The sequence below is a fragment of the Macaca nemestrina genome, chromosome 1 (genome assembly GCF_043159975.1).
Source record: "Macaca nemestrina isolate mMacNem1 chromosome 1, mMacNem.hap1, whole genome shotgun sequence".
Classification (NCBI taxonomy): Eukaryota; Metazoa; Chordata; class Mammalia; order Primates; family Cercopithecidae; genus Macaca; species Macaca nemestrina.
In genome coordinates, this window is record NC_092125.1 from 131915216 (window position 1) to 131937641 (window position 22426).

At 43.0% G+C, this 22426-nt stretch overlaps 1 long non-coding RNA gene and 1 pseudogene across 1 annotated transcript in view; both read right to left on the minus strand.

Moving 5' to 3' along the window:
* Positions 1–21566, minus strand: part of LOC105485482 (uncharacterized) — a 40885-nt gene extending 19319 nt beyond the window's left edge. The window contains exons 1-3 of the long non-coding RNA XR_989594.2: positions 21480–21566; positions 14757–14912; positions 11777–11893 (exon numbers count right to left, since the gene is read on the minus strand). This is a non-coding gene — a long non-coding RNA (uncharacterized lncRNA). The remainder of the gene's footprint in view (positions 1–11776; positions 11894–14756; positions 14913–21479) is intronic.
* On the minus strand, positions 13277–14370 carry LOC105485481 (L-lactate dehydrogenase B chain pseudogene; annotated as a pseudogene).
* Positions 21567–22426: the final 860 nt, after the last annotated feature.

The window sequence follows — 22426 nt, forward strand, 5'->3', positions numbered from 1 at the left end:
GGCTCCCTCTCTCCACCCCTACCTCCAGCTTAGTTAATAATCTACTCATCCTTTATGTCTTAGCTAAACCATCACCTTCTTCCAGAAGATTACTTGCCACTCCAGTCTAAGTCAGCTTCGTTGTTACACTTTTTCACAGAAACTCATCCCTTCCTTCAGAGGATTTGCCTGTGTTTATACCTGTACATCAATTAATGCCATCATCGATTTAGTGTCTGCCTCCCCGACCTGACTGAAAGCAGGAGTAAGATCCAGATTTACTCCTGCTCTCCACGCTTTCCAAGGGGCCTCACAGAATAGCCAGCACATAAAGATAGCTCAACAAGCATATGTTTAATAAGAAGTGTTTTTAAAGTATTTCACTATATTTTATCTTTCTGTCATGGAAACTGTGATAAAATATATCAGAATGGCCGTTAGATGCCCCACACAACTACTTTGCATGAAGGCAAATATCACAAATGTAGAATAAATGTTCTAGAAACTGGAAAATAACTGAGTCCAGGAATTTTAAGGTAAAAAGGTGGAGAATCCATTAAATAATTCCTCAACAATAGTCACTGTGCTCAATGAGTGAAGTTGCTAATGAGAATGTGTTGTGACTGCAATGTGTGGAGTAAACGAAAGATGGTCATCTTTTTTGAGTCTCATCCTCTCAACTTACAAAGTAGATGACTTCCAGAAAGATCAAACGACTTGTCCAAGTTCCTATAATGGAAGAACCAATGGCACCACTACATTTGTGTCCTTCCATGCACCTAATAATGGGCTGTGTTTTCAGATGACATATGATAAAGTATATTAATTAAAGGGAACATGTGGCTGGGCACGGTGGCTCATGCCTGTAATCCCAGCACTTTGGGAGGCTGAGGCGGGCAGATCACTTGAGGCTAGAAGTTCGAGACCAGCCTGGCCAACATTGTGCTACTGAAAATACAAAAATTAGCTGGAGTTGGTGGCACCTACCTGTAATTACAGCTACTTGGGAGGCTGAGGTGGGAGGGTCAACTGAGCCCAGGAGGCAGAAGTTACCATGAAAAGAGATCGCGCCACTGCACTCACCCTGGGCGAGAGACTGAGACTCTGTCTAAACTAGAGCTTCAAAAAAAATTCAATTTACTCATCTGCATAATGGATATCATAATAGCATGTGACTTACAAGATTGTTGTGAGGACTGACTAATTCTCACTTAGAGGATTGTTGTGAGGATTGAATAAACCCTACCTTTGTGGCTCTCTCCCACTAATTTGTAGGACATTTACTAGTTTATTTTATGGGACTTTTGCACGAATACCTTGCTATGGTCAGTAGCAGAAAGCTGCAGTATTCATGCACTAGCTCTTATTCCTTTTGCTATGAGGATTGAATAATGCAAGAAACAATTAGCAAGTACCTGACAGAGAGTAGGGGCTATTTACTTTTGTAACACTGTGCCATTCCCAAAGAATGCCTGCCACCCCTTGCACTGAGAAGACCCTTCAGGAAAGTGGCAACACAAAAGATGAGACGGACAAGAGCTATGTGAAGGACAAGGGCTGGGGATCTAAGAACCGAGCCTTTAGGGGAGACCTTTGCCCAATTTCTAGAGTAGTGACAGCATTAAGATCCCAATCACAGAAAAGTCTTTTAGTGTTGGGATTAGAGAGTTCCCCTAGGCCCAATTTGTTACCTATTTTCTTCTTAATGTTTAACATCCTTTCACAGCAATTACATCATCTAATCCCTGGCAGGATTTCAGAGCAGAAAACATGGTCTTCATTGTACCAAGTCCTAGAGCAGTTTAGGGCTTACTCAGCTCGAGCAAGTTATCAAAGGCAAAGCCAAGTCCCAACCCTTAGTGCTTTGACTCCCAAGTCCCACACTCTTCCTCCAAAAAAAGTCTTATTGTGTGAGACTGATTCTACCTTCCACTATGCTTTTGTTCACACAGTAAACATCAACATTTCTGTTAATTCAGTTCATGAATTTTTTAGCACTTTTTCTGTTCTTGCAAGACATTGTGATGAAAGTGAAAGACTGAGGTAGCTAATCAAAGGAGCATCAAAAATAACTCCAAAGTGCCTCTTGAATCTGCCTGCTTCTGCAGAGTCACTGCCCCTGCCTTCATTGAGGCCACACCTCAAATGTTGCAAGAATCTTCCAAGTGGTCTCCACCTCTGGTTGCTTCAATCCTCCATCATTTGTATGCACTTCAAAAGTTGTCATTGACTTCATTAAAAACCTTGATGGCACCTCGGTCACTCTGTCAGTCTCTTTCAGTCCTAGCTATACAGTAGAATTACCAGGGCATTAACTGTCCAGACCCTATCCCAGAGATTCTGACATTAATTGGTCTGGGTGGGGCTATCATCTTTTTTTATCTGCAGGTGATGTTAAAGTGCAGCCAAGAGTAAAAATTCCTGGCCTACCAAATAGAGCTAGACTTTCTGAACACTGCATTTGAGCCCCTTTACAACTGAGTAACAACCTACTTTTCTCATCTTATCTCCCCCTATTTTATTCTTACCTCAACAGCATTTGCTATCATAACCATTTCTTAAGGCCGCGCGTGGTGGTTCACACCTGTAATCCTAGCACTTTGGGAGGCCAAGGCATAACGATTCCTTGAGTCTAGGACTTGGAGACCACCCTGGGCAAGGTAGGGAGACCCTGTCTCTATCAAAATAAAAATAAGTAATAATACTGTGTCCAGAATTGGTGGGTTCTTGGTCTTGCTGACTTCGAGAATGAAGCCGCAGACCCTCGTGGTGAGTGCTACAGTTCTTAAAGATGGTATGTCCAGAGTTTGTTCCTTCAGACGTTCAGATGTGTCTGGAGCTTCTTCCTTCTGGTGGGTTCTTGGTCTCCTTGACAGGAGTGAAGCTGCAGACCTTGCACAGTGAGTGTTACAGCTCTTAAAGGTAGCGCGTCTGGAGTTGTTTGTTCTTCTCAATAGGTTTGTGGTCTCTTTGGCTTCAGGAGTGAAGCTGCAGACCTTTCCCGTCAGGGTTATAGCTCATAAAGGCAGCATGGACCCAAAGAGTGAGCAGCAGCAAGATTTATCACAAAGAGCGAAAGACCAAAGCTTCCCCTTCCTGGGGAAGGGGACCCCAGGGGGTTGCCACTGGCTAATGGGGACAGCCTGCTTTTATTCTCTTATCTGGCCCCACCCACATCCTGCTGATTGGTCCATTTTACAGAGAGCTGATTGGTCCACTTTACAGAGAGCTGATTAGACCGTTTTGACAGGGTACTGATTGGTGTATTTAGGATTCTCTAGCTAGACATAAAGGTTCTCCAAGTTCCCACTAGATTGGCTAGACACAGAGCACTGATTGGTGCATTTACAATCCTTGAGCTAGACACAGAGTGCTAGACAGAAAAGTTCTTCAAGTCCCCACTAGGTTAGCTAGATACAGAGTACCAATTGGTGTATTTACAAACCTTGAGCTAGACACAGGGTACTGATTGGTGTATTCACAAACCCTGAGCTAGACAAAGAACACTGATTGGTACCTTTATGATCCCTTAGCTAGACATAAAAGTTCCCCAAGTCCCCACCAGACTCAGGAGCCCAGCTGGCCTCACCCAGTGGATCTGGCACCAGGGGCTGCAGGCGGAGCTGCCCACCAGTCCCCAGCAGGGCCTGCACTCCTCCGCCCTTGGGTGGTCCATGAGACCAGCAGCCAGGGATCAGGGGTCACTACCCATCAGGGAGGCTTGGGCCAGCGTGAGAGCCCATGGCAGAGGGAGGGACTTGGGCATGGCAAGCTGCAGGGCTTGGGCATGGTGGGCTGTAGGTCTTGAGCCCTGCCCTACTGGGAAACAGCTGAGGCCCAGAGACAACTGGAGTGCAGTGCCGGCCTGCCGGCACCCTCTGCAGCTACTGGCCCGGGTGCTAAGCCCCTCACTGCCCTGGGCCGGCGGCGCCAGCATCTGCTCCGTGTGCGGGGCCAGCCAAGCCACCCCGGAGGGAACTCGCGCTGGTAGCGAGCCCCGGGGCAGCATGGGTTCCCGTCCACGCCTCTCCCTCTACACCTCCCCGAGAGTAGAGGGAGGTGGCTATGGCCTCAGCCAGCCCAGAGAGGGGCTCCCACAGTGCTGTGGCGGGCTGCAGGGCTCTTTGAACACAGCCAGAGTGGGCACTGAGGCCGGGGAGGCACTGAGAGTGACGGCTGCTAGCATGTTGCCACCTCTCAATACTACTAGTAATCATAGCCATCATTAAGGTATCTGTGGCCTTCATTAGACTAGGGGCCCATTAAGGGCAAAAACTATGTCATTTATGTCCACATCCCTAGTATCTGTCACAGTGTCTGAAAAATAAGAAGTGCTTAATGAATATTGGTTGAATGGACGGATGGATAAATGGATGAACAGACAAATAGGTGAGTGGATAGATGGATAAATTCTAAACTAATCTGATCAGGGTCCTATGGGACTGCTGTTCCACAGCTGAATTATCAGGCCTAAAAATGAAGGTTCTTATGTCAATATACCTCTACTATTTATTACAGAAAATTCTTGCCCAGGAAAGTAAAAGTGTGATTTATTGGTCTACAAATCCTGAAGTATTATAACCTGAACTTTGTCTGATCCAATCAGACAACTACATTGAAACTGAACCTACTTTCAACCAGACCTCCAAACCCTATAAATTTATGCCCCTAAGCTCTATCTTCTGAAACCTCAGACATTGTCAAGGGGGTGTTCTCCCTACATCAGCAAGTAATGAATTCAGCTTTGTTTTATCAGTAACTTAATGTCTTTTGGAAATATGGAGAGTAAGCTCTATTCTTTCCTTACAGTGCTTTGACTAAGTCAGCTACACTGTCAAATGTCTCTACATGTAAAATGAGTCCAATAAGATTCGTCACATGTCTTCCTCATATTCTTCTTTTGAAGAATTAAATATGCTATAATTTCCTACAGCACGTTGAGATCCTTGGATCCTTGAGATCCAAAGATCTCAAAGCATTTTCTTTCTGCCAAGTGCAAAGTATGTTACATGAATAGCACTGCTTCTAAGAGTGGTAGAGGAAAGGATTTCATAGCTCCAAGTACTGTGCTGTCAAACTGGGCATTCTCCAAACACAATTGCTTTCTCATACCATTACATAAGAGCAATACAATGGGAAAACTGGATGAAAATTAAGACTGTTAACTTGCTGCTAGTTTCCTAATTAAGAACTGAAGAATGCTTCCCAATTGCTGATTTCTTTATTTGACTTCATTAGAAAATCACACATGGATTCGTAATTACTCTTAAATTACAAGTACTTGTTTATTAATGTTACCAAACTCAGAAGCAGTACAACTGTCTATGATATGTCAATTTCAAAATGCTATGAAGCAAACTGTTACTCTGTGTTAATTATGTTGAACTTTTCACATTTTGGATTCTAAATGGCACTACTGCTTTCACAGACTTGAACGTTCTATCCTTATGCTTCACAGTGAGAAAGAGAATCTACCTACTGTTCATTATCTAACAAATGGGTAGATAAAAAATAGTTAATACCATTTTAAAAAATCATAAACCATGCTGCATTCCATTTCAATAAAATCTGATTAGAGAATAAAATAGCTTTTTTTTTTTTTTTTTTTTTTTTTTTTTTTGAGACAGAATTTTGCCCTGTCACACAGGCTGGAGTGCAGTGGCACAATCTTGACTCACTGCAACCTTCACCTCCCAGGTTCAAGCGATTCTCCTGCCTCAGCCTCCCGAGTAGCTGGAATACAGGCGCATGCCACCACGCACAGCTAATGTTTTATATTTTGTTAGTAGAGACGGGGTTTCACCATGTTGTCCAGGCGGGGCTCAAACTCCTGACCTCAAGTGATTTGCCTGCCTCATCCTCCCAAAGTGCTAAGATTACAGGCGTGAGCCACCGCGCATTAGAATTTCTATGCAAGAAAAAAAAAATGCAATATTGGTTTCAATAGTGACAGGAGGCAGCAGAGGGTCCCTGGGAAAAACCCCTCCTTCAAGCCTAAAGCAGCTTGAAGGCTGAAAAACTGGACTGTGGTCTGGATGAAGCCTGCCCTTTCCCAGGTGATTCTTTCTGAATAATGCCCACCTGCGCACTGGGAGGGCAGGGTGGAGCCTGGAGCAGTTCGCGCAGTTTGCTGGGGGAAGGAGCCTGATCTCTCCGGTAGGAGGTTCCTCCGTAGTAACCTGGGATTCAATCTGTGAGATGGGAAACCTGCTAGCAGGACTTTATCTAGCTTTGCACAGAGTTATTTTTCCCTTTCCTTTTCGTCCAATACATTCCGTTCCCCCTCACACTTCAAAATGTCTTCGTGCCTAACGTTTCCTGGTCGTGTGACAAGAACCTGGGTTTTTCTACAGCTTTGTAAGTGTCTCTTTACCAATTCCTGTTGCCTGGGTTTTTAAGATGCAAAGAAAAGGTCTAGAGATTTAGTGAACGAGCCTTTGGAGAAATGACGCTATGAAGTTTCTAAGTTTTTCCATGCATACTGGGGTGTGTGTAATTCAAAAGATATAATTTAACATTAAAATTATAATGCGGAATTTGCTGGACAATATTGAAAAACATAAGAACCTAGAGGTTTTCTATGAACTTGAAGTAATTGCTTTTATCTTTGTCAAGATTTACTTAAACTGGATTTATAATCACCAAAGAGGGTCCTGTAGGAAATAATTCTGTACTCTGTAAGACCTTTCCAATTTGTACTAATTAACTAAAACACCCATGGTGAATTATAAAATTTTGTGAATTGGAGAAATAAATAATATGATTAAGACCCCAAGGCAATGAATCAAGCCAAGTGTCTTCATTGTACATAGAACAATGCCCTTCAACGGTGACCAGACTGTATCTTAGCAACACAATAAGCTCTTCACTGGTAACAAAGAACATATAATAGTTAAAGCAAATAATTGCTAATCCCCAGTTTTGTATTCTAGTCTTGGTTTTGCTACTAATTTGTAGATCTAGTAAATCACTAATCTACCTTCATGTCTCTAGGTCTGTTTCCATAAAATTAAAGGAAATGTTGTAGGATATTTGGCAAGAAGAGCAAAGATCTGGACTAGGTTAAATAATATTAATGTAACTCAAATTTGAAGTCAATCAGAAAAGGAAGAAAGGTAAATGTCAAAGAAAGCTCAAATGTCCCCTTAACATTCGAGATGGTTTTACAAAACACTGCTTGTTCTTTGGATAGTCTGCAGAGAGCAGCCTTCAGATCTTTACTATAAAGTATTGTCAAAGCCCAGTGACACGGAACAATGGTGATTTTTTTTCCCCTCTCTCCATTAGCCCTTTTGGCTCCCTATTTCCTTCTTCCTGCCTTGACAGTGGGATGATTTCAGGAGCAAATTAGGGTCAAAGGAAAAGATTTTGGTTCCTCATCTGCCTCCCTCCCAGTTCCTCTCTCCTAAATAGCTGTCCCACTCTCAATACCACCTTGTTACAGAAAGGGGAAGAAAAACCCTGGAAACCTCCCACCACTATTACTCCCTGTGCCCTATACCCACCCACCTAAGGAGGCCAGCAAACACCATTGTGTTCAGCATCCACTCCTAGGCATGTCATAAAAATCATCAGTGACTTTTTTTTCATGTCTATTAAAGGAATATGAAGTTTTGTTTTGTTAAAAAAGAAACAACAACAACAACTTCTCTTTGCCCCTCTCCAGGGTGTTATTGGTGAAGGGTGTCAAGGTTCTTGGCATTTTGAACAAAGAATTGGACAAAATGCACAAACAAAGCAAGGAAAGAATGAAACAACAAAAGCAAAGATTTATTGAAAACAAAAGCACACTCCACAGGGTAGGAGCAGCCCAAGCAAGCGCATCAAGAGTGCTGGTTACAGAGTTTTCCAGGGCTTAAATACCCTCTAGAGGTTTCCCATTGGTTACTTAGTTCAAGCCCTATATAATGAAGGGGAAGGGAAGTTATAAAGTTATTTACTCGCTGTATACCCTATGCAAATGAAGAGAATATTTTCTGCCATAGCTGAGGTAAAGTTACAAAGTTATTTACGTGGGTGAAGAAGGTTGGGATTTAGTTCTTGGAAGCCCTTAGTTTCCCTGCCTCCAGACCCTATTCCCCTGCCTCAAGGGTGTTTATCTTTCACTGCCAAAGAATCCAAATCCAGTCATTGCAATGAGCCCCAGACAACGCAGCTGCTAAGAGTTACACTCAAATCTTACCAAAGGTGTCTCCATGGTGGGCATTCTCAGTGGTCCTTTCATCAAATGCAAATCCATCTCAGAGTTTACAAATTAGTTCCCTTGCAGTTAATAATATTGTTGCTAGAATTTAATGCTATCATTATCTTTCATTACTTACAGCCAATGTATTAATATCCCATGTTTCTTCCAAAATGATTTCAATCTTCTTATTTAGCTTGTTCTAAACTCAACCACTTTGCAGTAATAAACCTGCTCCCCCTAATTAACTGCTCATGGGGGGCCCACACTACCCTGCAAAGAAGTGATTACTAATGTGAAGTGTTCAAATGGCCCCAGTTGGGGGCCAGGATGCCAGCAGGCTCAGTATTCACAGTTCCATCAATTTCTTCATAATTATGAGCTTGAATTCTCATAATTTGGAGCAGCAGAACCCCTCTAACTGGTACCTTAAAATCTACCAAATAAACATTTACATGTCCCTTCACTTCGTGGCCAGGAGTACAACAATGAAAACTAGAAATGTATTTATTATTACTAAACAGCTCTTACTGATATGCTTACCAAAAAACATCACTATGCAGGGCACTGAAGATTAAAGGATACATAAGCCACAGTCAGTTCTCCAAATCTCACTGGCAAGCGGGGGAAACTTCACAGGAAAGGTTATTTCCAACAAAAGATAACATTAAAAGTTCTGTGCACATAAAGATATCATAAACCGTTACAAGATTAATTGGCAAATAAGTAGATTCAACGATTCACAACAGTAAGAGATCACTTTGGGATAGAATGGATGGGGAAGGTTTCAAATTTTTGAATATGCTTAGGTAAAATATTGACTAAAGTGTAGGAGTTGAGTGGTTACCAATGGAGAAGGACATTCTTAGTTACTGCACATTGCTCATTTAATAACTATTATGTGAATACCAGTCAACTCAGGGCATTATTTAAACAAACTTATTTATACTTCTAAACATGGACAGGTAGGTTTTATACCTTGATTTTTTCTTTTTTTCAAAAGAAAACAGGCATAGAAAAATCATAAAGCTAATTAGTGGCAGCGCCATAATTTAAACACACTCTGACTGCTAAGTCAGTTTATTCACTCAGGTATAATATGTCAACGTTTAAAGTTAGGTGGAAGAAACTGAGTGAGGAAGAACCTGAAGACCAGACACTTTAAATAGATCAGTTGGACAATACAAAAGCGTCCATGAAGTTGAATCAAAAGAAATAAGAATACAGAGGCAAACTTTGGAGAGCTCTGAACGCTATGCAACACGGAGTCCCTGAGTAGGTTGAAAAGCTCACTTTGGTTGTTAGATCAAAATTCATTAGAGGAGAAAAGACTAGACGTGGGAAAACAACTTAGAAAACAAATCATTCAGCAAACATTGTGGTATTCCACATACAACAGGATAAGGACCTGCCCTAGTGCAGTAGCCATGGAAATGGGCAAAGGACATGGATGGGAAAGACTACAGAAGAACAATCTGCATGATTTGGCAACTGGCAGAGACTGGCCAGCTTCCTTGCATTTGTTACTCTTTCAGGACACACAGCTAAATACATTCCAATCACCTTTATCGTTACATTGGTGAGGTGCCTGAGTTCCAGCCAAAGGAGCATACCATAAATGAGGGGCAGGGCAACACTCCCAGGTCTGAACCGAAGACCTCCCGCACCTCACCCTCCTTGTTCTTTTCCCCTTCTATCAAGCAAGCACAGAGCCTAGGACATGATAGAGCGAAAGGATGGAAGGCGCTCATGTCCCTTCTCCCTGTTTAAAGGAGAGCTACCCAGTGAGTAGGAACTCTTATTAGGGATGTAATGTAATTGAGAAATGTGCTGCTATCATGAGCTATTATCTGTGTTTTTACTTATTTTCTGTATCAGCATTATCTTAACTAACACTGCAATAGATCAGATATAGATATGAGATTAAGTGACAAAGATAATTCTAATAATTTGCACCTAGTGCCAGGAATGATCATTTTAAACAGAGAGTTGATAAAAGGTAAATAAAGAAGTGGGAGCATTAATTAATGAATTGACAGTTTTCACTTAAAACATGTCAAAGAAAAGGCAGCAGTGGAGCAGCTAAATTGAAATATCCAACTGATTGTTCATGTTATAGGTAAGACAGAGCAAGTCTAGACAGAGATATTTGGGAAGTTGCTGCAAAAGATGATGGTTAATGTCCTAGGAGCTGTTGGCCTCCCAAATGTGTGTAGAGAAGAGGATGAAGGAAAGATCACATCCCTGAGGCAAAGGTAGGGAGGCTGCCAATCAAGTAAAACTTCCTGAGAGGCAAGTGAGGAGAGGTTTATGAAGAAGGTAGTTGTGTTAGTCTGTTCTCATGCTGCTAATAAAGACATACCCAAGACTGGATAGTTTACAAAGGAAAGTTTAACGGACTCACAGTTCCACATGGCTGGGGAGGCCTCACAATCATGGTGGAAGGCAAAGGAACGAATTCATATCTCACATGGCAGCAGGCAAGAGAGCTTGTGCAGGGGAACTCCCATTTATAAAAACCATCAGATCTTGCGAGACTTATTCACTACCATGAGAACAGTATGGGGAAACTGCCTCCATGATTCAATTATCTCCACCTGGCCCCGCTCCTGACATGTGGGAATTGTTACAATTCAAGGTGAGATTTGGGCGGGGACACAGCCAAACCATATCAGTGTTTAAGTGCTGGGGTGGGATGAGAGGGATACACAGATCTTACATAATTAAAAACAAGACTTGGATGGGCGTGGTGGCTCACACCTGTAATCCCAGCACTTTGGGAGGCCGAGGCGGGTGGATCATGAGGTCAGCAGATCGAGACCATCCTGACTAACACAGTGAAACCCCATCTCTACTAAAAATACAAAAAAAAACACAAAAATTAGCTGGGCATAGTGGTGGGCACCTATAGTCCCAGCTACTCGGGAGGCTGAGTCGGGAGAATGGGGTAAACCTGGGAGGCGGAGCTTGCAGTGACCCAAGACCCCGCCACTGCACTCCAGCCTGGGTGACAGAGTCAGACTCTGTCTCAAAAAATAGTAATAATAATAAAAAAATAAAAACAAGGCTTTGCTTTCTACAAGGACTGAATTGCATGCAGGAAGGAAGAAGGCTAGGACTCACTAATCAGTTTCTGGGGCACCATACCCCAGTCATTCACACAACAAAAGCAGAGGGTTATTTTGAAACACATGAATACAACATAAGACCCCCTCCAGGAGCTGCCTTTGGATCAGAAGTCCGGGAGAAAGTATGAAACCTCATGACAGGCGGTAGAGATGAAGATGGAACTCACAGTTACAAGCCAGTGGAACCTCAGGAGGGGCTACTTGACAAGGATCAGTACCATTTGAGAGAGATCGTGGTATTTGTTCAATATAGGATCTCTAATGGGATTACAATATTTAATCATGGGAGAGAAACATTAAATATCTCATTATTAAGTTTTTGCCTTTTATGGCCAAGCTTGGTGGCTCACGCCTGTAATCCCAGCACTTTGGGCAGCTGAGGAGGGCAGATTACCTAAGGTCAGGAGTTCGAGACCAGCCTGGCCAACATGGTGAAACCCCCTGTCTACTAAAAATACAAAAATTAGGCGACAGTGTTAGTACTCACCTGTATCCCAGCTAGTCGGGAGGCTGAGGCAGGAGAATCACTTGAACCCAAGGGGTGTAGGTTGCAGTGAGCCAAGATTGTGCCACTGTACTCCAGCCTGGGTGATAGAATGAGACTCTGTCTCAAAAAAAAAAAAAGAAGAAGTTTTTGCCTTTTAGAATATATGATGCACAGTTCTGTTAATAACAGGAGTTGCTTTTCTTATCACAAGAGGTCACAGAAGAACTAGCAATATTTTAGATTAAATTTAATGAATCACATGAAGAACATAAGTTTAATATTACTATGACTTTTTTTATTTTTTTAAAAAAGAGGCCATCGAAAGTTGTAATTTACTTTTTTCTGCTATCTTATTTGCCATATCATTTAGATTGACTTGGTTTCACAAAACAAACTTAAGATTCTTAGATTTGAATGCTATCATTTATTAGGCAAAATGCTTTAAAGTTATGCCAGGCGCAGTGACTCATGCCTGTAATCTCAACCCTTTGAGAGGCCGAGGTGGGCAGATCACCTGAAGTTAGGAGTTTGAGAGCAGCCTGGCCAACATGGTGAAACCCTGTGTCTACTAAAAATACAAAAATTAGCTGGGCATGGTGGCATGTGCCTGTAATCCCAGCTACTCGGGAGGCTGAGGCAGGAGAGTTGCTTGAACCTGGGAGGTAGGGTTTGCAGTGAGCCGAGATTGCTCTACTGTACTCCAGCCTGGGCGACAGATTGAGACTCCATCGCAAAAAAAAAAAAAAAAAAAAAAAAAAGTTATATGATGTCATCAACACGAGCCTAGAAAAGGGGTCACTACAAAATAGCCATTTGATTTGGTAACTGTATGTCACTAAAGAAGGCACATGGCAAAAAGGTGGGAAGGAAGGAACCTGTCTGTAGTAAAGGAGTGAGATACTCCAAAACTCCGGTCAATGTACAAGTGTTGACATAGATAGAATTGAATATTTGTGTGTGATAAATATAAAAGAAAGAATACATGCAAAGGTGTTGACATGGGAGTGATTCTGGGGGAGAGAGAAAGCAAGACAAAAAGAAAAAAGGTTGCACCAACAAGAAATCTATATTTTTGCATTTATGCAGTTAAGAATAATTATCTATGCATAAATATTAATAAAACTAAATTAAACTTAACTTGGAGGCAGTGGTTATATAGCACTCATTGCAAATATTTCCCAGCTAAAGAAAATGGCAAAACAGGATGTTAATTATAGGGGAAGATTGGGTAAATTGAAGGGTTTAGCCATTCAACAGATGAGCTGGCAATATTTTATATCAAATTTTATGAACGTCATGGAGAACATAAGTTTAATTTTTTTTTTTACACTACAATAGTTAATTTTATTTGTTCAAGAGCTCATATTGCAAGCATTAAATCAAGCATAGGCTTTGATTCTATGAGCCCAAATTCACATATTGAAGAAGATCAAAGCAAACTGTGATCCATGTACACAGATGAAAACTAAAGGCTCAGAGTTAATAACATTGTAGTTTTAAAATTTCTATAGCCTACAGCCCAGTAGTCACAGGTCTTTTAGGTCCTTCTGGATGTCCCACAGGGTATCCGCACTTTTCTTGAGCTGAGCAACTTCATCATCCTTTAGCTTCTGGTTGATAACGCTGGTTATCCTCGGGCATTGAGGATACATGGAAGGCTCAGGAAGACTTCATTCTCGATGCCATACATCCCCTTTACCATTGTTGACACGGGATGAATCCTGGATAGATTTTTCAACATGGATTCAGTAAGATCAGCCACACTTAATCCAATAGCCCAGTTGGTATATCCTTTTAGCTTGATGACTTCATAGGCACTTTCAACCACCATCTTATGCACTTCCTTCCAATTTTCACTATCATTGTCCGTTCCCATTTCTGGATTCAATTCTTGGAGAGAAACACCTGCCACATTCACGCCACTCCACACAGCCACACTTGAGTCGCCATGTTCCCCCAAAATCCATCCATGGCAGCTGCTGGGATGAATGCCAAGTTTTTCAGCCATAAGGTAGCGAAATCTAGCAGAATCCAGATTACATCCACTTCCAATCACGCGGTGTTTGGGTAATCCACTTAGTTTCCAGGTAACATATGTAAGAATGTCCACTGGGTTGGAAACCACAATTATGATGCAATCAGGACTGTACTTGACGATCTGAGGAATAATGAATTTGAAGACATTAACATTTCTCTGCACCAGATTGAGCCAACTCTCCCCTTCTTGCTGACGGACTCCTGCAGTTACCACTACAATCTTGGAATTGGCAGTCACAGAATAATCTTTATCTGCCACAATTTTAGGCGTCTGAAGAAATAAGCTCCCATGCTGCAGATCCATCATTTCTCCTTTAAGCTTATCTTCCAAAACATCCACAAGAGCAAGTTCATCAGCCAGAGACTTTCCCAGAATGCTGATAGCACACGCCATACCAACTTGTCCAACACCCACTACAGTGATCTTATTGTTTGGGACTGTTGCCTCTTCTTCCGCAACTGGTGCAATGAGTTTTTCCTTAAGAGTTGCCATTTTACACAGGAGGGAGAAGGTGCTGGAGACCTCAGTAACAGCAGTGCGGAGAACACAATGTCCATAAGTTTAATATTAATATGACTGTTTTTCATTTAATAAAAGAAGCCTTCAAAAGCTATAATTTATTTTTTCCACTGTCTTATTTGCCGTATCATTTAGACTGAGCTGGTTTCACAAAACAAGCTTAAGACTCTTAGGTTTGAATACTATCACTTATTGGGCAAAATGCTTTTTAAGTTATATGATATTACCACCACTAACTGAAAAACAGGGCCACTGGCTTGAATCCCATTTTGCAGATAGACATACAAAGGTCATTTAATAATTTGGGATCCTTCAGAGCATCCCTGCCCCATCCTTTGCAGAGTGTGCTCTGAAGTCTTGGAACTAAGGAGTTTCTCCAATTCTGAGCCCTCAAGCAATGTCTGCTACTGCTAATATACTTACAAATAAAAAGGAGTGAACTGAGGAGATGAAGTCTTCTTCTGAGCAGATCCATAACACACTATTATGGAATGAAGTTCCCAAGAAAGTTCCCAAGCCACAAGTTTTCCAACCAAGTGCGGGTGCCATTTAACTTGTGTAACTTTGCTATTATTCCTGCTGCAGAGGAGAAAAAACAATCTTTTCCTCACCCATCCCAAAGTTCACAGCCGAGAACCCTATAACAAAAGACAGAGTAACACGAGAAAAGCATAACAAATTTAATAAAATTTTTACATGATATGGGAGCTTTAGAAATGAAGACCCATAGAAACAAGGGAAAACTGTATTTTTGTCCACAGATGTGTAGAAGTTTGGAAGACAAAAGGATATGATCTAATGGTAATAAGCTGAGGAAACATAGCAAGGCCTGTTTGTTCAGATTCATCTTGCCCTGTGGGTATAAGGCAGGAACCCTCTGGAACAAGAGTCTTAGGACCTTCTTTTAGGGAAGGTAAACAGAGAATTCTCTTGTGGCCTGCTTCAGGGGAGAAAGGCAGAAGAAGGTCAGAGAGGGACCATCCTGCTTCTGCAGTTTCCTTGGCATAAAATAGTATGCCAAGGAGCCATATTTGGGGGTAGTGTGTTCCGCACCCCATCGCCGCTCTCAAAGCCCCCAAAAGCAATCAACCTAGATAGTTTCCAGCTACTTGGTATATGATACAAAACCTCAGAATATCAAAGCTAGAAGACTCAGAGAGATTCTCTAAGTCAAGCCCCCTTATTTCTGGGTTCTCTCTGTCTCATGCAAACCTCTACATCACCTGCTAGGGTCAAGAACTAGATGCAAGACTGTTCCCCACACTGCCCGCTTCCAGCCATCTGATCTTGAACCCAGGACTTATTTTTACCTAAATCTCTCTATCTATAGGGTGATCTCTATACTTGCTGCCCAGACAGCTTACATAATCTCTAAACACCTCTTTAGATGTCTGATACCCTAGCTCCCAAAATGTTCTTGAAACTTCTTTACCCATCTGGGGAAACTACAGAGTACAATTTCCAAGACATTTTGCCTACAAGAACCCTTATCTAACATTAAAAATTGTTGAGACCCCTCCCCCATTATAGCAGATGTTTGTTTTGTATCTGTTGACTGAAAAAATAATGGCCAGAAGCTTCTAGTAATTTAGCTACTTTTGAAAATACATTTGCAGCCAGACGTGGTGGCTCATGCCTGTAATCCCAGCACATTGGGAGGCCGGGGTGGGCGGATCACTTGAGGCCAGGAGTTCGAGGCCAACCTGGGCAATATGGGAAGCCTCGTCTCTACTAAAAATACAAAAATTAGTCAGGTGTGGTGATGCACGCTTGTAATCCCAGCTTCATGCCTGTAATCCCAGTTACTTGGGAGGCTGAAGCAGGAGAATTGCTTGAACCCAAGAGGTGGAGGTGGAGTGAGCCGAGATCATGCCACTGCACTCCAGTCTGGGCTACAGAGTGAGACCCTATCTCAAAATAAAAAAAAAAAATTAAAAAAAAAGGAAAAGAAGAAAATCCATTTGCACTTTGCTATTTGAAACAGCATCTATACACAGTTGAAAAATAAAATGACCTATCTGTAGGAGCCATTGTATTTATTCACACTGTGGACATAGTGATTGTCTAATAGATTTGCCATACCTTGCACTGATGTTTATGCCCTTCCAAAGATATTCAGCCCTCTGACTGGGAACCACTAACCGAAATACTTAACGTAATTTGGTAATTGTTATTTTCAGAAAGTTATTTTTTCCTATAGATTCCTCGTTCATTGAAATGGGATGTTAAATGCCACTGCTGTTATAGGAGCCAAACAATCTGACTTGTTTGACGTAGGCCCTGTACATTACAAATATAGAAATTCTTTATTCACCTTGATAGTACAACTATATTCTGATAAATAATTTAGAAAGCAATTGCTTAAAGGGCAGAACTCATGTTTTGTTGTTTGCTAGTGTTCCTTTCTGAAAAGCCTCATTAAGCACAAGAAGCTGAGCAGCAGTTAAAAAAAAAAAAGGGGACGGGGAAGCAAAACTGCCTTCCCAAATCCAAGAGTTCAAATGAGATTGCATACAAATTGCTGGGGTCTCTCTTCCTTCAGCCTAGCAGCTATTATTCTTCCTTCTGTGTGACTTGCATAGCAAACAATGGAAAGAACTCAGAGACAAAGAGCCACGACTGGTGAAGACAATAAAATCATGGTATAGGTTGCTTGGGCAGTCTACCGGGCGAGTCACTGCCTCGCACATTTCTTCCACATGCTGCTGTCCATCATACAGGCAGCTTTTATGAAAAGGGGAAAAAAAGCCATCAGTTGTCATAGAAACAATAGCAATTTGTGCCACCTTTGTGCAAGCGGATAGGAGAGGCTTGCTGCTGCTGTTTGGCCATTTTCCAAGGACCCAGACTGAGAAACATCAACCGGCTTAAAAGGGAGCCCCTGAATTTCTGCCAAGCCAGCAAACCTATGCCCTTCAAGTGGGCTGTCACATATTTGCTTAGGATTGAGGGTTAATTAAAATACAGCCCTCAATGTGGAAACACTTTCAGAAAGACTCAACCCCCAGTTCCCCTCTCCAAGGGCTAATGAAGCAACGGTAACCTTTTTACACCAGCGTCATCCTACGGGGAGCAGCAGGGTGCCGAGTGTGTGGACCTCAGTCTGATGGGATCTGTTCTCATCAGGAGAAGCTATAATCATCTCTAAGAGACCATAATTAAGTTGGTGATGAAGTCTAGCACTGGGAAAGGAACAGTTCCCAAGGGTGAAGCTGAGCGGCCAAGGACCACGCTGATAGAGTAGCGCACAAGGCCAGGTGGCCGTGGCTTTCCCTCAACTGAAGGCCTCTTTCCATCTGCTGCAGAATGGTTTCCCCATAAATCAGTAACCCCATCCTTCAACAGTGGGCTCTAAATGGCTGGCAGTCCCTGGTGGCTCACCCAATACTGAACGTGTCGGCCTGAGAGATGGGACAGAGTGGCCTTAACTATATTAAGCTCATGTAAAAATTCAGGTCTCATTGGCTCATGGAGAAGAGATATGTTAGCAGACCTTCTGGGAGTCTCTCTCCTGCTCTTTATGCTGTTTTTATTTGTCAGTACTGATGCTGAGAGTATCCAAGGTTTGTAGATACAGATCAGGGAGCCAGGAGTGGAGACTTAGGGTTTGGTGATAAAGCCATGGGTGATACCAACTGGGCAGTGGGTCTGTTCACCAGGCAGAAAGTCAAATCCAAATGAAGGGCAAAAGAAACTAGAGATCTGAGGGAATGAGGCTGGGAATCACACGGAAACAGTAGGAGGCAGGAGGGCAGCCATTCACAGGGGGAAGACACACAACCCCACCCCAGTCAAGTGGGTTGGTTTGAGGCTCGATTCTGAACCAGGATCCAAATTCATTCAGAAGCTTTCCGCATGCTCCTGCTAGGACAAGAACAAATTGCACACCAAATCAGTCAGATTTGGTTTAGCTGCATGAGACAGAGAGTCAAAAAGAGCCCTGTCTTCTTGAATTCTGGGTGTTTGGTAAGAAGTGAAATATTAAATTAAGCTAAAAAGAGCCCTGGCCAAAGCCAGAAACTGGCAGACCTGGGCTACTATGGGAGTTTTACCACAGTTGGGGAGCCAGGCTCCTTTCAGATTTCCTTTCCACTTTTAGGCTGAGGGCCTCAGCCTCAGGGCCCACAGTGGCTGTTATTTCCACAGCAGTCACAACCACATTCCAAACAGCGGGAAAGAGGATAAAAGGCACGCTCTTCCCTTTCTGCAAAGGTTTGTCAGAAGTAGCAGCCAACACTTCCATGTAAAACTCACTGGCCGGAATCTATTCGTATGTCCATACCTAGCTGCAAGGTATATGGAAAATATGGTCTTTAGGTTGGATTCATTGCTACTCTGAACAAAGTACCACTGCTAAGTAAAAGAAGAAAGAGACATTTATAGGTAACTAGAAGTCTCTGACAATCAAGGTATTTCTTCTAGCACTTCTGATGAGCCTCTGAGAATGGCTCGGTCATAGTCACACATTCTACATTCTACAGCAAGAAGGTCTTTGCACAGTCCACAGGACAAAGCACCTTCTCCCTGAGAAGACGGGGAGAAGCTATGGAGGACAGTGCTGGAATCATGGATCCAATGGGAGGAAAGAAGTTTCAGAAAATCCCATCTATCAGAAGAGCCTGTGGAAGGTAAAACCCCAGCAATGAGTCATCATCACGCAGGGACTGAGTCAGTGTAAGAACAGCTACTGGCTTGAACCACTCTGGGTCATGCTAAAGGAAGGTCAAGCTTGGCTCCTTTAATAGCTGAGGAAACCAAGATCATAACCACAACTTCACAAGCAATGGAGTCCTTTCGCTGAATGAGTATTCACTCTCCACGAACACTGTCCTAGACGCAACTGTAGACGCAAACACTGAGAAGCATCCCTTCCTCTGAAGATGCCTCCTGTATTGCAGGTGAAACAGTAGGTCAATTACAGGTTAAAAGATGGCATAGTAGTAGATGCTGTTCCTGTAGTATGGTAGAATCATCTAAATCATGTAGGAGGCAAAAGAAGGCTTCTCCTAAGCTGAAATCCTGCTGGGTTTTGAAAGACAAGTAGTTGAAATAACACATAAACAGGTATAAACATAAACCATGATATGTTCAAGGGGAACACTGGTGGTTCAGTCTAGGTGGAACATGTAGTAAAAGTGGACAGCTAGAGAGAATCAGTCTTGAAAACTGATAACAGCTAACAGTTACACAATACCTATGATGTGTCAGATTCTGTTCTAAGTGTTTTGGGTATATCAACTCACTTAATTCTCTTGACTACCCTAAGACTAAATATCACCACTTTATAGGTAAGAAAACTGAGGCCCAAGAGCAAGTTCACACAGCTAGTATATGACAGAACTCGGAGACAAAGAGCCATGACTGGTGAAGACAATAAAATCGTGACATACATTGCTTGGGTGGTCTACCAGGCCAGTCACTGCCTCGCACATTTCTTCCACAGGCAGCTTTTATGAAATGGAGAGAAAAAGCCATCAGTTGTCATAGAAACAATAGCAATTTGTGCCACCTTTGTGCAAGCAGATAGGAGAGGCTTGCTGCTGCTGTTTGGCCATTTTCCAAGGACCCAGATTGAGAAACATCAACTGGCTTAAAAGGGAGCCCCTGAATTTGAATGCAGGCAGTCTGAACCCAGGATCTGTGCTCTTAACCACTACACAAAACTGTATCATACTACAGTCTGGTAAAGGATGATAATAACTTGGAATTTGAACTTTCTTTGAAAGGGAACAAAGAACCTTTGAAGGTTTTAAACTGAGTGGTGCTAGGGACAAATTGGTGTTCTAAATCTTTTCTAAAGAAAGTTTCTCTAAGCCAGGTACAGTGGCTCACACCTGTAATCCCAACATTTTGGAAGGCCAAGGCAAGAGGATCACTTGAGCCCTGGAGTTCAAGACCAGTCTGGGCAAGATAGGGAAACCCTGTCTTTCCAAAAAAAAAATAAAAATTTAGCTGGGCATGGTGGCACATACCGGTAGTCCCAGCTACTTGGGAGACTGAGGTGGGAGACTGAGGATCTCTTGAGCCCAGGAGTTTGAGGTTGCAGCAAGCTATGATCTCACCACTGCACTCCAGCCTGAGCAACAGAGCAAGACCCTGTGTCAAGGAAGTCTCTCTGGAGGTGTGTGCAAGTCGGAAGGGGTGAGACTGAAGTGATGAGCCAAACTAGGACAGCTGGGACCTGAGGGCACACAGACTTCTTTGGGTGAAGTCAGTACTAGGAAGAAGTCTCTGGGAGTATCGACATCGTGAAGTCCAGTTGTATCCAACAGGGTAGACGGGCGGTTGGAGCACTCCCTCAGAGAGCCAAGTAATTGTATCGGGAGGACCCAGAAATAGAAACCCAGCACAGTGTCCAGCATTTAGGAGCAAGACTCTGGTCCCAGGATAACTGGGCATGACGCAGGTGAGAGAAGGTGATCAAAAAATGCCAGAAGGTGAGTGTGGGTGCTGTGGCTCATGCCTGTCATCTCAGCACTTTTGGAGGCTAAGGCAGGAGGATCCCTTGAACCCAGGAATTCGAAGCTACAGTGAGCCATAATCCCTGGACAGGGAAAGGGGCCAGGAGCTCAGGCCCTGTAGGGAACAAGACTAGGACTCAGTTACCAGAAGAGTGGTATAAGCAGAGCTTAGACAAAAAGAATAGGGCAAGAACCTAGTTCCTAGAACCTAGTCTTAGAGTTACTACAAAGTGAAAGGGAAAATATCAGAGGCGAACTCTATGCAGTAACATCAGAGCTCCCAGCTTAAAGATCCCACTGTCTTAATGTTCTGGACAAGAATTTCAGGTCAGGAGGAGGCTCAGGGGCTTTGCCCGGGCTGCTGGAGGAAGCAGCCAAGTAGTGTGTGCCTGAATTTCCAGCCCAGTCCTAGCCCTAAGTCAACCCAACCCGCCACCGCTGAACCCAGATGTTTTCACCACAGGGCATGGGACACTAGGAACACAATGAGTTAAATAGATACTAAAAGGAATCTGAGTGAAACCACTGGAAACATTCAAATGACTGAGCCCAAGAATCTTGTATTTAATCAGTGTTCTCCAGAGGAACAGAACCAATAGGATATACACAAGGGCAGGAAAAGACCAACGTCCTAGCTCAAGCAACCAGGCAGGAGCAAAAAGGGGCAAACTCCTCCTTCCCCTACCTTTGTTCTCAGGTGCTCAACAGATTATTGGATGACTCTCACCTACATTGGTAAGTATGGACCTTCTTTACTTGGTCTTCTGATTCAAATGGCAATTGCACCCTCATTGACTGTTGCAGAAGAAAAAATTACAAATACATATAGGAAAAAGGACTTCAAAAGGCTGCGGTATCAAAGTGGCGGTTAAAGAGAAGGCAACACTCAGAGTTGCAGGTGGAGCAGCGGAAACTATGTTTATCAGCTTTACCCAGGCATGCCTCAGCCCAGTCAAGGTGACACATACAATTAACTGTCTCAGAACTTATGTCCAACAAATGGATTTTGGATGCTGTCATGCCGAGTAGGCTTTCTTATCCCTGGTCTTTCAAGTGAAGTTTCATCTGCCTTTTCTCAGTAGGACCATCAAGTCCATAGAAGCCACGCCTTCCCCCACTTTGGCATGAGCAAGGAGATCCCAGGCATATAGCCTATAAAGGGGTCAGACAGGGAAAGAAGCTGGAAGTGGAGCAGCCAGGGTATTCCACTGGGATTTTGACAGCTGGAAGGCAAGACAGAGATGTACTGTTTGCTGCACAGTGCAAGCCATCTGGATCTTGAGCAAGCAGCACAATCTTCTGATTCCCAGGAGGACTTTAACCTCTGGGTGGTTAGTGAGGGGGAAGGTCCCTACCCAGAAAAGGTGTTGCCATGTGAGAAGGGTCAAGATGCAAAAGGAAGTTGACACAGTGGAAAGAGCACAAGTCTTGGGATTGTTTATTTATTTAGGAAATGTTTCTTGAGCTCCTCACATGTGTCGGGCACTCTTCTGGGGATGCAGCAGCAAGCATTGACTTCTTGGCATGCAGTGGAAGGGAAATACCTTTACCCTCAATTTTTGGGAATGAAAACAAAATGGGGGTAGGAAGACATGGTTCCCTGTTATCCAGAAAGTGACAGAGAAGCTCCAG